The 15,040-nt window shown below is 47.3% G+C and overlaps 1 protein-coding gene across 1 annotated transcript in view; it reads left to right on the top strand.

Moving 5' to 3' along the window:
• LOC146808903 (phospholipase A2 inhibitor and Ly6/PLAUR domain-containing protein-like) overlaps positions 1-15,040 on the top strand; it is a 78,835-nt gene that overhangs the window by 35,191 nt on the left and 28,604 nt on the right. The window lies entirely within an intron of this gene.

A 15,040-nucleotide genomic window follows, 5' to 3' on the forward strand; every position in this document is an offset into this window, starting at 1 on the left:
ATGCCTCTACGCCTGAGCCGCCACAAGAGGCCCGGGCCCCTCTGGCCCACTGTGAGTACTGATCGATTGAAAGATGATGCCAGTCCCCCTCTACCCTGCCCCCCAGATAATGTAGCGCCTGATTTGAATCTTGTTGGACGGGTTACTGCGCTGGAATATAAATCCTATTATATCCTATGAGATTTATATGTCAGCGGAACGGATATCCATCACCGGGATCTAAATTAGGCCCTTAAGCACGATATAGCATTACGTAACTATCAGTGGCAGCAACTTTGCTAAATTAAACTGTAGCTGCGTCAGCGAAGTGTGTGCCTGAGGTATAAAGCCCTTCTGCAGGGACAAACCCTGCAGTTCGGTAAATCACTTGGTTTGTTACCGCAGAACGGCTCTTTACAAAGTAAAACATCTTTCCGACTCATAAAAGGGCTTTTGCACCATTTTCTGAACTGCATATGGAGGGGGGGTTGGGATGAAAGGTACTTTCTATTTCTACTTTTGATTAGGAAAGTTATTGTCAATATTTTCTGATTGCAAAATCTGGCTATTTACAAGGTGGACCACGGAGAAATGGGAAATTACCAGAGAGTTAGTCCTCCCTGTTCGATTCACCTAATAGTTACTCACTTTCCCTTACTTTTAATTTGAGATTGTAGCAGTTAAAATCTCCAGGCGAAAGTAAAGAAGTCAGTGTGCCTGCATATCTGATAATTCCGATAAGGCTGGTAATAGCTGCCACCGGTTCTCTTGCTATCAATCTTCCTCCAGAAAAATTTACATTTTTGATAGGATGCGATAGGATGTGGTCACATTGGCCATGTTTTGTATTGGGCCGGTGCTGTGCTCTGGAGCAGCCGCCACAAGACAAAGCAGACACCCCATACATATTCCTGCACTACATTGCAGGCACAATGCGGTACCTACCACATGGTGCAGAGATATGTAGGGGGCACCCTATGGTGCCCCCCATTGCCCATGTCCCTGGCCAGGGTATTAGAGGGTCCACTATCGGCCCCCAAATCTGTTTCTCACTGTCGGCAGTTTTACTGCTGCAAAATGACCGGCAGAAAGGGATATTGTAATCCCTATGGCAGTGGCTGCCTGAACAGCACTGCCGCCATTCTGGGACTACAGGGAGATCTGACTGTTGGTCGGATAAACACCACCTGTCTGGACCGCGGCGGTCGGTGTTTCTGAACGCTGCCTGTTCAGAAGCCAGACATCCCTGTTATGATGGTTGTGGGATCCACAGACAGCCTGTCCTTAATATTTTCCCTCTATTCCACCCTGAAAAAACTGATTGTATTCCTTACCTTTGGCCTTGTACTGCGCTTTGGTGCCCTAGGCTAGGTGTGTGCTGTATAAATATACCCAAACACATATGTGTATACATACATGAAACACATTGTGCCTTATTTACAAAACATACTTTTGAATTTCAATCAATCAATCAATAAGCTTTATTTCGATTTAAAATTAAATCATAAAAGCATTACATTTAAAAGAAAAACCTCCCAACCAGTCAATACAATACACAATCTTCAAGTTCATTACAATGGATTAATAGACAACTCCTCTAGTTTTACGTAATCTCATTGCAGCCTTCAAAAAGTTTAAAACACAAAATAATGTAAAGTGATCAGTAGACATTTTTAACAGTAATGCCACCCTTACATGTTTAAACTTGAGTTTCTTGAGCAGATCTTTCAGATACTGTCTCCTTGGCCCAGCATAAAAAGAGCATAAAAATATAAAATGAAGGGTATCATGTGGAGATCTATAATCGCAGCCACAGGGCCCTTTATCACTAAGTTTATCAGTAAATCCCCCTGACACTGCTAATAAAAAATGGATAAGACCAAATCTAAAACGAGTTATTAAAAATCTTTCATGTGGGTTAAATACAAAAGACAGATAGGGTTCTATACCAGTGGTTTTGAGCAAGGCATGTTCTGTCACAGTCCGCTTAAAGAGTTCCGTCTTTTCACGAGTGGTAACCAGAAAATTAGAGTGCAAGATCTTAATACTCCCCTTGTTGCTGGGCCTAATTGTCTCGGGTGCACTGTACAGTTCCTCACGTCCCAACTTCATAAAGGTGGTTTTGACGTATCGCAGCCACGGGATTCTGCTGCTATGATCCAAGTTCAAGCAGTCCAATAAAACAGATTTTGTTAGTCCAGAGTCTTCATTGAGCCAAATTTTAAGCCAGCAAAGAAGGGGTCTGACGGCCACCAAGTCAGAGATATAACTGACCCCCAACTCCTCGTGAATGCTAAAAGTAGGTGAGCTAGGCGGAACTCTCAGCAAGCTTTTCAAATATTTATTTTCCAGAGTTTGAAGTTTCGACGTTGCTGTGAAACCCCAAACTTCGCTACCATATAGAACCGCTGACAACAAATGGAATTATACAATTTTAAAATAAGACCGGGCATCCAGTACCCCAACCGTGTGGCATATCCCTTGATGGACCCTGTAATCCTGGACATGTTAAGACATTTTTCGTCTATTAAATTTTTAAAATCCAGCTTTACATCGAAGGTTATGCCTAAGTAAGTACGTTTCCTAGTACATGTGTGCCATTTGTAAAGTTCTGTTGTCTTCATGGTTTTTCCCCTACCGTCATCACATATGATTTAGTGAGATTAGTAGACATGTCCAGATTTGTCATAAAAGTTGTAAAACCATATATTAAAATTTGTAGTGCAGAGGGAGTACGGGCCAGGAGAACAGCATCATCTGCGTATAATAGGACTGGAACTTTACGTGAGCCTATCCTAGGGACATCTGTCGCAATATTGCTAAGAGTGGAGTCCAACCCATTTATATATAACACAAATAAAAAAGGTGCAAGAATACAACCTTGGCGCACCCCACTCGAGCATTCAAGACTTTTGGTTAGATGCCCCGCGGGCAAGTACCTAACTACGGCTGAGGTGTCGGAGTGAAGAGTATGCAGTATGCCTATTAGTGGGGGGTCAATCCCTATATCGCCAAGCAGTGCCCACAATTTGCAGCAATTCACACGATCAAACGCAGCTGAGAGGTCCATAAAGGCCAGAAATAATGATCCCTTTTTGGCTATGGTGTATTTGGCACTAATTAAATATAGGTTGAGACATTGATCCACTGTGGACTTTCCCTTCCGAAACCCGTACTGGGTGTTGGTAATCACCCCCTTAAGTTCTGCCCAGTCCTCCAGTCTGTTTAAAATCACCCCACCCAAAACCTTCATGGTGGCATCTATTAACAAGATAGGACGATAACAGTGGGGGCTGTCCCTATCCCCCTTCTTATATATTGTGACAATTATTGCAGAGGACCATGAGGCTGGCATTTCACTTGTAATGGCAGCATTTAAAACTCTAGTCAGAAGCGGGATCCACACTTCAAGATTGCTATGATAAAGATCTGATGGGATACCGTCAGGACCCGGGGCCTTGTTACGGCTTAGGGCGGCAATACCTACACTGACTTCCTCCATAGAAAAAAATAGTGACTGTGTGGAATCCGCAGAGACTACTGGGGCCAAAAAGGCCACTTGATCTGTGGGGTGGTTATAAAGCCCTTTAAAGTGCACCTGCCAATCATCCGGTAAAATTACTGTTGAAATGTCTGGCTTATTTGGATCTGCAAAGCAGGGGCTATTTATCACCTGCCAGAAGCGTGTAGTATCGTGTAATTCTGCAGCCTCTGTTAAGTCTTCCCAGGCCGCGTGCTGAATTTGACTCTTGCGCTCCTTTAACACCCTATTATACTGTTTCCGACATTCAGCCACTTTTGCCTTTACACGCGGGAATTCTTTCATAACCATTTTAAGGTTCCTTAGAGCAAGTGAGCATGAGGCATCAAACCATCTATTTTGCGGCGGGTTAAATTTCCTTGCAGGGACAGTGAGGAGGGTGCTAATCAAATTTGCAAGAGCCTCAAAGGAAGTAATTATTTCTACCCCCCCCCCCCACAGTGGGATCTAAACAATTCATAATGTGCTCCAGTCCATCTTTAAAAAGAGAAGAAGTAAATAAGTCCGTATCTACTTGTGCCCATCTTACTCGCCGCCCTTGACCCGTGGTTGAAAGGGAGGAGGCCTTAAGGTGACTAGTCAGCGATGTGGCACGGACGATAGTAGGGAGCAAAAAGACAAGGGTTGTGATCACTGAATGGGCTAGAAATAATGAGAAAGTTTAAGATTCTACTTGCCAACAAAGGGTTGGCAAAAACAAAATCAATGAATGAGTTACAACCCCTCCCTTTGAAAGTTGGGGGGATTAAACTATCTCCAGTGACGGAGAGCGTTTCCATTATGTTAACTAAGCCCAAGGAACTTGTAACAGTAGTAAGTTCTAGACCTGCCTGCGAGTGTTCCATATGTAGGCCCTTACGCACCAGACAAGTCGACCAGTCTCCCCTGGTGATCATCAAATTTGGGCACAGATGACAATTAAAGTCTCCCGACAAGATTAGTTTGGTTCGACCTGTATTCGTGTCGTGTTCCCGCGGTCTCCTGCGTCCTCCTCACTCCTGTCCTGACTCCTCCTCTCCCGTCTAACGTCTTCGGCTTCTTTTGAATTTGAGTATACCTAGCAAACTGTACTAGGCGCACGTTTCAAGGCAAAGCGCTGGAAAAGTCATGTAACAGGTACCAGGGGCTCCCATTACCCATAGTTCTGCATTTCGCTAACTCTGCACAGGGGAAATGGAGCCTCCTGTGCAAATGCATTTTTTTTTCTCAGCGGATGAAACATTTTGCCTTGTGGAGAAAGCTCTTGTCCTATATCCCAGACAAATCAGTGTGTGGGGGTGGGTGGGGAGCTGTTGTTTCCATTCTGGAAAGGAAGTTACTTGAGCCCTATATTGGAGTAAATCTATAGGCATAGCCATAGGGAGGGAAGAAGTTTGGAAATCCCCACGTATTTGTAGTAATTCTCAAATCTCTAAGGCAAACCACACGTATATCCATTTCTTTGAGAGACGTTTATTTTTGAAGATTTCTCTCCTGCCTCCTTAGTGCATCCTAACCTCCTTTTACCTCTTCCCGCTCCTGAACCCTAGAATTACTCCTACCTTCCTTTACATCTACCCAGCCCTAAACCATTACATTCACCTTACATCCCTTTACCTCTACACAACCCTAAAACACTGAAATTACCCTCACCTTCCTTTACCATTAGCCACTCCTAAACCTTAAAATTACCTTTATCTTTCTTTATCTCTTCCTACCTCCAAATCCTAAAATCACCTTTACATCTCTTTATTACGATCTATCCTATAAACCTAAAAAAAACTCTCCGGCTGTTTACCACTGTCCATAAACCCTAAAATTACCCAAGCTGCCCTTCACCTCTTACCACTCCTAAAACCCTAAAATCACCCATCCCTCTGTTTACCCCTACTAATATCTTAACTCCATTTTGTGAAAAAACATAAAAATTATTATTATTATTGCATGGTAAACGACATGTGATAAAGATGAAAAACCTATACCTTGGACTTACCTGTGTTTAAGGCTGCTTGGTTTAAGGTTGTGTGTGGTAAAGACTGTTGTAAAGGCTGGTCCTTCTAAAAGCAGCTATCACTTTGAAGACTATGGCTCACTCTGAAGCAAGCAGGGCCACCACTGCCCTCCATAAGAACTGAGCCAGTGGGCCTTCCACTGCTATCATTACTCAATTTAGAATTCTTCTGCAGCTGCAGGGAGCTGCTGGTCATGCACTGAACAGGGTCTTCTGGTGCCAGACAGCTTTGAATCCAGAGTGGCAAAGGTTAACCAAGCAAAATGTCATCATTCATACTGTCTGACATCCAAAACATCAATGTCTGTCCACTGGGCTGAGTCAAAGATTAGAAACAAAGTCACTGGGCAGTACCTTTGCCCAGTTGTATGTGTGCTGATCTGGGGACTAAACAACATGTGATTGACACAGTTTCTGAACAATAACTGAAGGGGGCTGAGCCGCACATTATTTTCTGTAAGTAAGACTACAAATCATTATGCATTATTTTAGAGAAAACATAAGGCCGACAAGGCCCTCATTACGACTTGCACATAACACATGAAGAAGCAAAATGTTGCTCTTCATGTGTTGGGGTGGGAGAGTCCACTAAGAAATGCCCCGGTTTCTTACAGGTAACTTTCATTACTCCGAGTATAGTCTTCCTTGCCACATGATTAACGAAGTGAGCTTCAGCTCCACACCAGAAACCTCCAAAGCAAAAAAGTTAGCCTCCCATGCCTCCCATCCCTTCCCAATATGGCTGAACCATTTAAACCTTGACCTCTATAAGAGGCGGGCTGGCCCAACCCTTCAGCCTGAAACTACCAAGCATAAACATGAAGCCGACAGCCAGACAGGGAGGGAGGGATGGGAGCTCATGTGGCGAGGAAGACTGTACTTGCAGTAATGAAGGTTACTGGTGAGTAACTGGGGCATTACCTCCTCATACGTCTTCATCGCCACATGATTAACGAAGTGAGCACATATTAAAGCCGAGCGGATTCATGGACACTCACAAGAACCCAACGGACCAGAAGGGGATGCGAACGAAGCAGGCAAACCCAAAAGACCAGACGAGCGGAAGGACCACCCAAGAGAGAGTAAGCCACGAGCAGGAAGAACCAGCCCGGGACAGAGAGACACCGGAAGGACCAAGAACCCGGACGCCCAGGACTCGTAGGGCCACCAGAAAATCTGCCCGAACCAACCACCGAAGGAGGACAGGGAAGGCATGGAATCAGACCGTACGGGGTCAAAAGCAACAACAAATAAGTCCAGGAAACAGAAAGCCAGTCCAAACACACCAAGACCGCCCAACAGACAGCCACAAGCAATAGAGGAGCAACAGCCCAGACAGCGGAACCGAAGAAAACGGAGGGCAACCCTACCACAGTGACCCAACAAAAAGCTACAGTAGTAAAGAGAAGCAGTACGACCGAAACGCAGCAACACCGCACGTTAGACCACCAACAGCGATAGAGGCGAACCCACTCGAGGACAGAAGCAGCGGAACCAGATGCAAGCAAAACAGACAGGCAGGAGCTGCAAGAACGGAATGAGGCGCAGAAAGGAACCCAGCACGCCAACCGAACAACAACAAAAATGAAGGCCACCAAAACCCCACCAGCAAGGAGAGCAACAGGCGAGACACAGACCCCAGTCGCACAAAGGACCCAGGCAGGCACAAGGCAAAAAGGCAAAAAGACCCATGAAGCCGCAGGAACGACCCAGTCCCCAAGGGAACCCAACCGGCCAACAGCAAAAAGTGGAAATCCCAGAAGGCCGCCCATGGAGCCCAAAGAGTGGAAGGGACCAGGCCCAGGGTCCAGCCACCAGAAAGGAAGTGAATGCTCACCAGGGGCAACCTTGCACAAGAAAGCAAATAGAACCTGGCAGGGAGAGGAACGTAGCACGGAGGAGTGAGACCGCCCCACCCAGGGGCCAAGCAAACCATCCCAGAACGGTCTACATGTAGCAAGCGAGCCGCTTAAGCGGGCACCTAGGAGGCCATACAGCCAGCCAACAACCAGGACTGACCCAGCCGAACAACGGAAAGCTGACAGGAACAGGAGTGGACAGGGAGGCAAGGGCACAGGCAGAAACACAGCCAAGGTGAGAAGGAGAGAAGAGCCGGGCGAAATGAGCCCGAGCATCGTCAACAACACCATGGAGCAAACCCGAGCCAGCAGGCCCTAGTACTCCAAAACCAGGAACAAGAAGAAAAGGATGCAAATTCCGCACAAGAATCGTAGGGCCCCCTCCGGGGCTGGAGACCCGGGAAAACCCAGCACCCCTGGACAAGCAAAGGCACCTGTCGAACATATACTAACGTGGGATATATCGAAAGTAGGGGCAGGAGTCAAACCCCTGCCCTGAGCAAGCCTGTGCCCCCAGTAGCACAATACTCACCATGGAGCCAAAGCTCCATGGGCCAACACTCGCAGCAGCAGAAAACAAGAGAGAAGCACCCAGGTGGGCACCACCAACAGGTCAAATGTTCCACCCAGGCCAGACAAGCCCAGACCACAAAACCGGGAGCCTGGTCGAGAAGGCAGAGAGAGCCACCACCGGAGACGCAAACCGAAACTGGAACAAAAGCGACCCAGTCAAGGAACAGCACAATTGTGCCAAAAAGCCAAAGGGGCCAACCCAGCAACCCCCTGGAGAACGAGGCAGGCGAGAAACAGCCCGGAAGAGAAACAAGAAGCCTCTGCAGGGCCGGGGAAATCCCCAGTCAAGCCAAGGAATGGGCAACAGGAACCAGATGAGAAACCTGCCAGCAGGGGGACCAATCGACCCTGGACTGACCGGGAACCCAAGCATGCCCCACAGGCCGGAAAAGGGCGCAACCACCCGGCAGGGGGACACCAGAAAAGGAAGATCGCTAGCCGCACCAGCAGACAGGGCGGAAAAAGAGCCGTGTGCCTGACCCGTGACCAAAAGCAAGGGGAAGAGATACCACCAACCCAGACTGGACCGAAACCGTGGAGACACAACCACCGGCAGAACGGAACCGAGAGGTGGACAAGAAAAAGTCCACTCATGGGAACAGGTGAAGACGAGCACGAACTAGAACCCAGGATGGCCCAGCAGCACGTGAGAACCACCGGATGGTACGAGCCCCCAACATAAGGACAATACAAAGCACTGCCCGCCAACAAGGCACAAGGACACCCGACACACACCCCGACGAGGACCCAGACGCCGACCCAAAGCCAGGGGGCCAAAGGAAAAACCAAGGAGGACAGCCAGGAATAGGAAGAGCCCAAAGACCCTACCTGAACGGGCCCCCACCCGGAGAAGCACCAGAGAGATTGCCCAGACCGACAACGGAGTGGCACGGCAGTGGGCGGCCAATGGCCAGGAGCCGAGGAGAAGCAAGACACGGACAAGAGGCATAGCAGCCGCCTGCCGAGTCAAGAATCCGGATGCGAAAGGGGCACCATGGCCGCGGTCCCGGACAGGAGAGGGCAAGCACAAAGAAGCAGAAGCAGAAGTAAAAAAAAACTTGCAGACCACTGAAGCAGCCCAGAGAAGGACGGACAGGCGCATGAAGCACCCTGCACCCATCAGACCCGCAGCCGCCAACAGCCCCCGGAACCACCAGGTGGATGACCAACCAGGCCAGATCCCGCACCCCAAAGGAGATCAGGCGGGAACAGGAACATACAGGACGGAAGGACCGCAGGCCCAAAGCCCGGAACACACAATGCAAAATGATGGCATGAACATGTACCACATTGGGATACCTGAAGGCAATGGCAGGAATTTAACCCTTGTCCTGTGGGAGCCCATGCATCAGAGGCACAAGACATACCATTGAGCTAAAGCTCCCTGGTAGAAAACACCTGGAAGGGCCCAACGCTGTGTCAAGCAGTGCACGTGACAGTACACACAAGGCAAAAAACTCACTCTATGAAGGGGTCAAAACAGGGATACTTAGTTTAAGGACTAAAACACCTCCAATCCCATCAGAATACGACAAATAACCAACAGAAGGTGTGAAGTCCGTGGAGAACAGAATAGTCAACCAGTAACCGCTATAAAAAAGTGCATGAGATCCTACAGGTAGTCGGGACACCACCTAACAGGAGGTGAGAGTCCATCAGCCCACCCTTACTGGCGGAGCATCGTCATTTGGAACTCTAAGGAATCACGGTCTGTGCCCACACTCGCGGATCGCCAGGGGCTTCGCTAGGTGCACAGGTCAGTGATTGCTAAAAGAGAACACTCCTGCCAGGGTTTATACCTCAGACCTGGGGACTCAAGGAATGTGCAGTGCTCATGTGTAATGTGAGGTTAAAAATGAATACTTGGTCAAAAAATTTGTTTATTAGGCATTAACCAAGTTTCATATCTAAAAGAGCCTATAGTCTTTTCAGAAAGATATATAGACTAATCTCTGGCTCAGTTATGGTGTGGTCGACATGTTTCAGCCGTAGTGGTCAAATCGACCCGGCTTTCTTCAGGACCAAAAAATATATTCTAAGATGCTACTGCTCCAAAAACAAAATACATGCAAAAATGTGAACATTGAATAAGATAGTGGCAATAGCCACCCTACCAGACATACAGTCTCGTGTTTGAGCGCAAGAACAATGTCTCCTTTCCTAAAAAGAGTCAAAACAGGTCAAACATCAGGGATCGACACCATGCACAAGAAAAAAGCACCACTGGTTACCATTCGGCAAAGCTAATTCTGCACTGCCATTACTTTATAAAAACTCAAATGATGTTAACATCACAACAATATATAAATTATGATGAAAAAACTCACCCAGCCTTATGTGGGAGAACTGCCTCACCTCACCCGGCTGACTGCTCGGAGAAGGAGGCACCGCTCTGTTTAAATGTGGAGAGAAGACAGACACGTTGCAAATGGATACCTGTCCGCTTCATACTCAACACATATACCTTTAAACAAAAACCCAAAAATTAAAAAGTCAAAAGACCTCAAGACCACCCATGAGAAGCGTTGAATGCAGGTCGCAAAAGCGTGTTGGCAAATCCTACCCTCGTCTGGAACATAAGACTCAGGATAGGATTGTAATTCAATATGTTTTAATGGAGTTTGAGATGGCAATATATTTCTCCAATAAATAGGCAAGTTGGCTGGTCAGGAAAATCCAAGGCAGGGTTGATTTTAAGAATCCAGGGCATAGGGGTGTAAGCCCTCAACTCTAGAGAGCTGCAGAACCCTCCCTCGGTTACAGTTGAAGGACCAATGTACCTTAAACAAACATTGTGAACAAACGGAACATTGACAGCACTGACTCTCCCCTTACCTGTCCGTCGATACCTCAGACTTGCCAACGAGCCGTCTGGGAGGTATCAGCAGGAAGGGGAGGGTTCCTTTTATGTCCACTTCAAACGGAATAATCATTGTTGATTACGATCAGGTGCAGGTCCGCCAAAGTTCGTCAGGCAGCCGCCGAACGAGAGACCATGCGCGTGACTGGAACGCATGCCATAGAGCATGCGCATTTGTGCAAGTCCTAGGGCGCAGATGCAAGCAAGCAGTGTCACTGAAAAGTGCATGCGTGTTGAAGAAGCTAACGCTTCGCAGCAGACGCTCTGTTGAAGTTTTATAATTGTATAAACACAAGCTGCAATCCTATACCACAAGTCAGTGCAAGTGCACATGTAGAGAATAATGGGGGGGCGGCACCGCATCAATCCCAAAACAAAAATGGCAAAGATATACATAACTCTATGACTGAGAGCCAATATTGTAGGTCCCTCTCTCAATTATGAATACGTGTTGAAAGGCGGGACGGAGATTTAAAGGGATTATTTATATCCTCATGTACCGCTAGGACGCGCCCACCAAAAATTGACAAAAACAGGGGAGGGGCCTGTTTAAAAAGACAGCTTACAAAGACATAGCCCGTGTTTAGCATATTGATAAATCAATCCCTGCTGATTATAAATACCATTCTTAGTTATAGAACTGCATATCAGGACATATAGGGTCTCCAAGAGGTATTTAGCAGAAAATAATGTCGCTGGAACGTGCCCAACGTAACAAAGATGACGAAATAAGCTTGCTTAAAAAGACAGCTTATCAAGCATAGCCCATGTATAGCCATGGTATACACATACGTAAAGGTAACATCGTCTACACGTGCCAAGAGGCACGATGAGTGAAAACATATATGTGTAGACTTATTTATACTCACGCTATGCTAAAGTATGCCTCTCTAGGGAATGCCTTATAAGATCAAATGACGGTGGCAAGGGTCAAATATCAAAAGTATTATATCTCAACATATCCCAAAGTAGGCAAAATCAATGTTCAGCCATAGGGCTTCAAAGAGAGGCCCATGGTATGTTATCATTCAAGCCCTGTGTGTCTGTCTTCAATTTGAAAATCCATTTTTGTTCTCTAGAGAATAAGAACTTGGGGATGTCTGCTATATGTTGAGGAATGAAAGGGCGTTCCAGCACGAGCCACCTGAGGTCATCGGCCTTGTGTTTCTTGGCTAGAAAATGATCAGTCAGACAGGTAGATTGTTTCATACAGCGAATGGTACTTTTGTGCTCGCTAATGCGGAGCTTGACTTTACGTGTGGTGTACCCTATATAGTGTAAAGCACAGGGGCACGTAATTCTGTAAATCACACATTCTGAATTACAATTCGTATGATTATGTAATATCCATGGGCGGCCTGTCCCTATGTCCACTGATGTGGCCTTGATAGTCTGAGGACAAACACTGCATGAGCCGCAAGGAAAGTGGCCTCGGACTGGAGGTAATGACCACAAGGTATTGGTCCTGCCTGTAGGATGTGACAAAGGTCGTGTATGGACTAAGCTGTCGCGTAAGCTTGGACCCGTTTGTTCACAATGTTTGTTTAAGGTACATTGGTCCTTTAACTGTAACCGAGGGAGGGTTCTGCAGCTCTCTAGAGTTGAGGGCTTACACCCCTATGCCCTGGATTCTTAAAATCAACCCTGCCTTGGATTTTCCTGACCAGCCAACTTGCCTATTTATTGGAGAAATATATTGCCATCTCAAACTCCATTAAAACATATTGAATTACAATCCTATCCTGAGTCTTATGTTCCAGACGAGGGTAGGATTTGCCAACACGCTTTTGCGACCTGCATTCGACGCTTCTCATGGGTGGTCTTGAGGTCTTTTGACTTTTTAATTTTTGGGTTTTTGTTTAAAGGTATATGTGTTGAGTATGAAGCGGACAGGTATCCATGTGCAACGTGTCTGTTTTCTCTCCACATTTAAACAGAGCGGTGCCTCCTTCTCCGAGCAGTCAGCCGGGTGAGGTGAGGCAGTTCTCCCACATAAGGCTGGGTGAGTTTTTTCATCATAATTTATATATTGTTGTGATGTTAACATCATTTGAGTTTTTATAAAGTAATGGCAGTGCAGAATTAGCTTTGCCGAATGGTAACCAGTGGTGCTTTTTTCTTGTGCATGGTGTCGATCCCTGATGTTTGACCTGTTTTGACTCTTTTTAGGAAAGGAGACATTGTTCTTGCGCTCAAACACGAGACTGTATGTCTGGTAGGGTGGCTATTGCCACTATCTTATTCAATGTTCACATGTTTGCATGTATTTTGTTTTCACAAATCACGTGTTTTTGGAGCAGTAGCATCTTAGAATATATTTTTTGGTCCTGAAGAAAGCCGGGTCGATTTGACCACTACGGCTGAAACATGTCGACCACACCATAACTGAGCCAGAGATTAGTCTATATATCTTTCTGAAAAGACTATAGGCTCTTTTAGATATGAAACTTGGTTAATGCCTAATAAACAAATTTTTTGACCAAGTATTCATTTTTAACCTCACATTACACATGAGCACTGCACATTCCTTGAGTCCCCAGGTCTGAGGTATAAACCCTGGCAGGAGTGTTCTCTTTTAGCAATCACTGACCTGTGCACCTAGCGAAGCCCCTGGCGATCCGCTAGTGTGGGCACAGACCGTGATTCCTTAGAGTTCCAAATGACGATGCTCCGCCAGTAAGGGTGGGCTGATGGACTCTCACCTCCTGTTAGGTGGTGTCCCGACTACCTGTAGGATCTCATGCACTTTTTTATAGCGGTTACTGGTTGACTATTCTGTTCTCCACGGACTTCACACCTTCTGTTGGTTATTTGTAGTACACACAAGGCCCCTTGATGCTGCAGCAAAAAAATCACCACACCGCACCACAAACACAGACAGAACCGGCCAGCAGACAAAAAAGAAAGAAATCTTGCAGGAAATGTAGTACGTAGAGTACCAGTGTTGATGGTGATAAGGCCAGAATCACAGGATGTTGAGCGCCTTAGCCGAGACTTGAACCGGCTACCCCAGCCACCGGACCGACCGCTCCAGCCACAAGGCCACATCCCCACTCCTTCCCATCTACACACAGCGTACAGAAGCAGGTTCTCCAACACCAGGCAGAACAGGGGAAACCAACGCACCCCGAATGGAAAAAAAAAAAACACTCCCACTAGAGGTAGCAAGGTAAACACAGACATACCGCTAGAAACGGTGACTGAAACCCCACCAGGAATTCTCCAATATAGACATAGACCACTCACCCACAGTACTTTGCACCCGCAACACAGCACAGGGACACCAGGACCCATCCAAGTGGACCCGAGAGCCCCCAACAGCACTTGCCCACTCCCATTGTCAGCTGCAAACCAGGGATCCAGTCACACTGCGGGAGACCAATGAGGGGCGCACGTGCGCTAGCAACACACCTGCAACAAACATGAATATTGAAGGCATCGTGCAGGAAGGGGACAGGCACACAATGCCCAATGCACACAAAAGAACCTGAAAGAATCCCAACCAAGGAATGGCATCACACCAAGGACACAAATAATTCACAAGCCACATGTCATCGGCCAGAGGAACGGGAGAGGGTGCGGCATCCAATGGGACTGGGACCCTCAGAGGCAAAAGCAGCAGCCCACAACAGGAGCCGGGCAAGCAAGGTAAGTCCCCCAGCAGAGCCTGTCCACGCAGGGCTGCCTAAGAAAAGCACCATATCCCAGAGCCCGTTAAAGCAGGGCAGAAACGCCACAAGACGTGGGGGCAGGGCGGGAACCTCAGAATGCCCACCGCAGCCACATGAACAAAGACGAGTACGAGTTCTAACAATATATTTGAAATATAACGTGTTACTTTTACTACATCAAACATGACAGTGGCGATGAGAGGGCAGTCGACATGAGAACCAAACCTGTTTCCGCCATGTGAATGAGTGACAATGTAAGACTGGTGTTGGCTGCTCCTTCAGGCTTAATGAGCGTCTTGCAACCCAAATCGGCAAAGGAAGCAGCAGGCCGAGCCGGGCCGAGGCAGAGCCAGAACCAGTCCGCTTGGGCAGCAAGGAGCAGGGCCGAACCAAAAACCCAGCACCGACCTGGAGCAACAACTAGGGCTGGGAAGCCAAGCGGACTTCCCTGAGAAGCAGCAAGGCCCTCATGCCCCAGACCGGAATGCAAGCAAAATCAAAAGTGGTGCCCACAGCCACACCGGGAGCAGGGCTTAAAACTTCCGGCCAGAGCCCGCCTGTGCCGGT

Source organism: Triturus cristatus, chromosome 7, assembly GCF_964204655.1.
Source record: "Triturus cristatus chromosome 7, aTriCri1.1, whole genome shotgun sequence".
Lineage (NCBI taxonomy): Eukaryota > Metazoa > Chordata > Amphibia > Caudata > Salamandridae > Triturus > Triturus cristatus.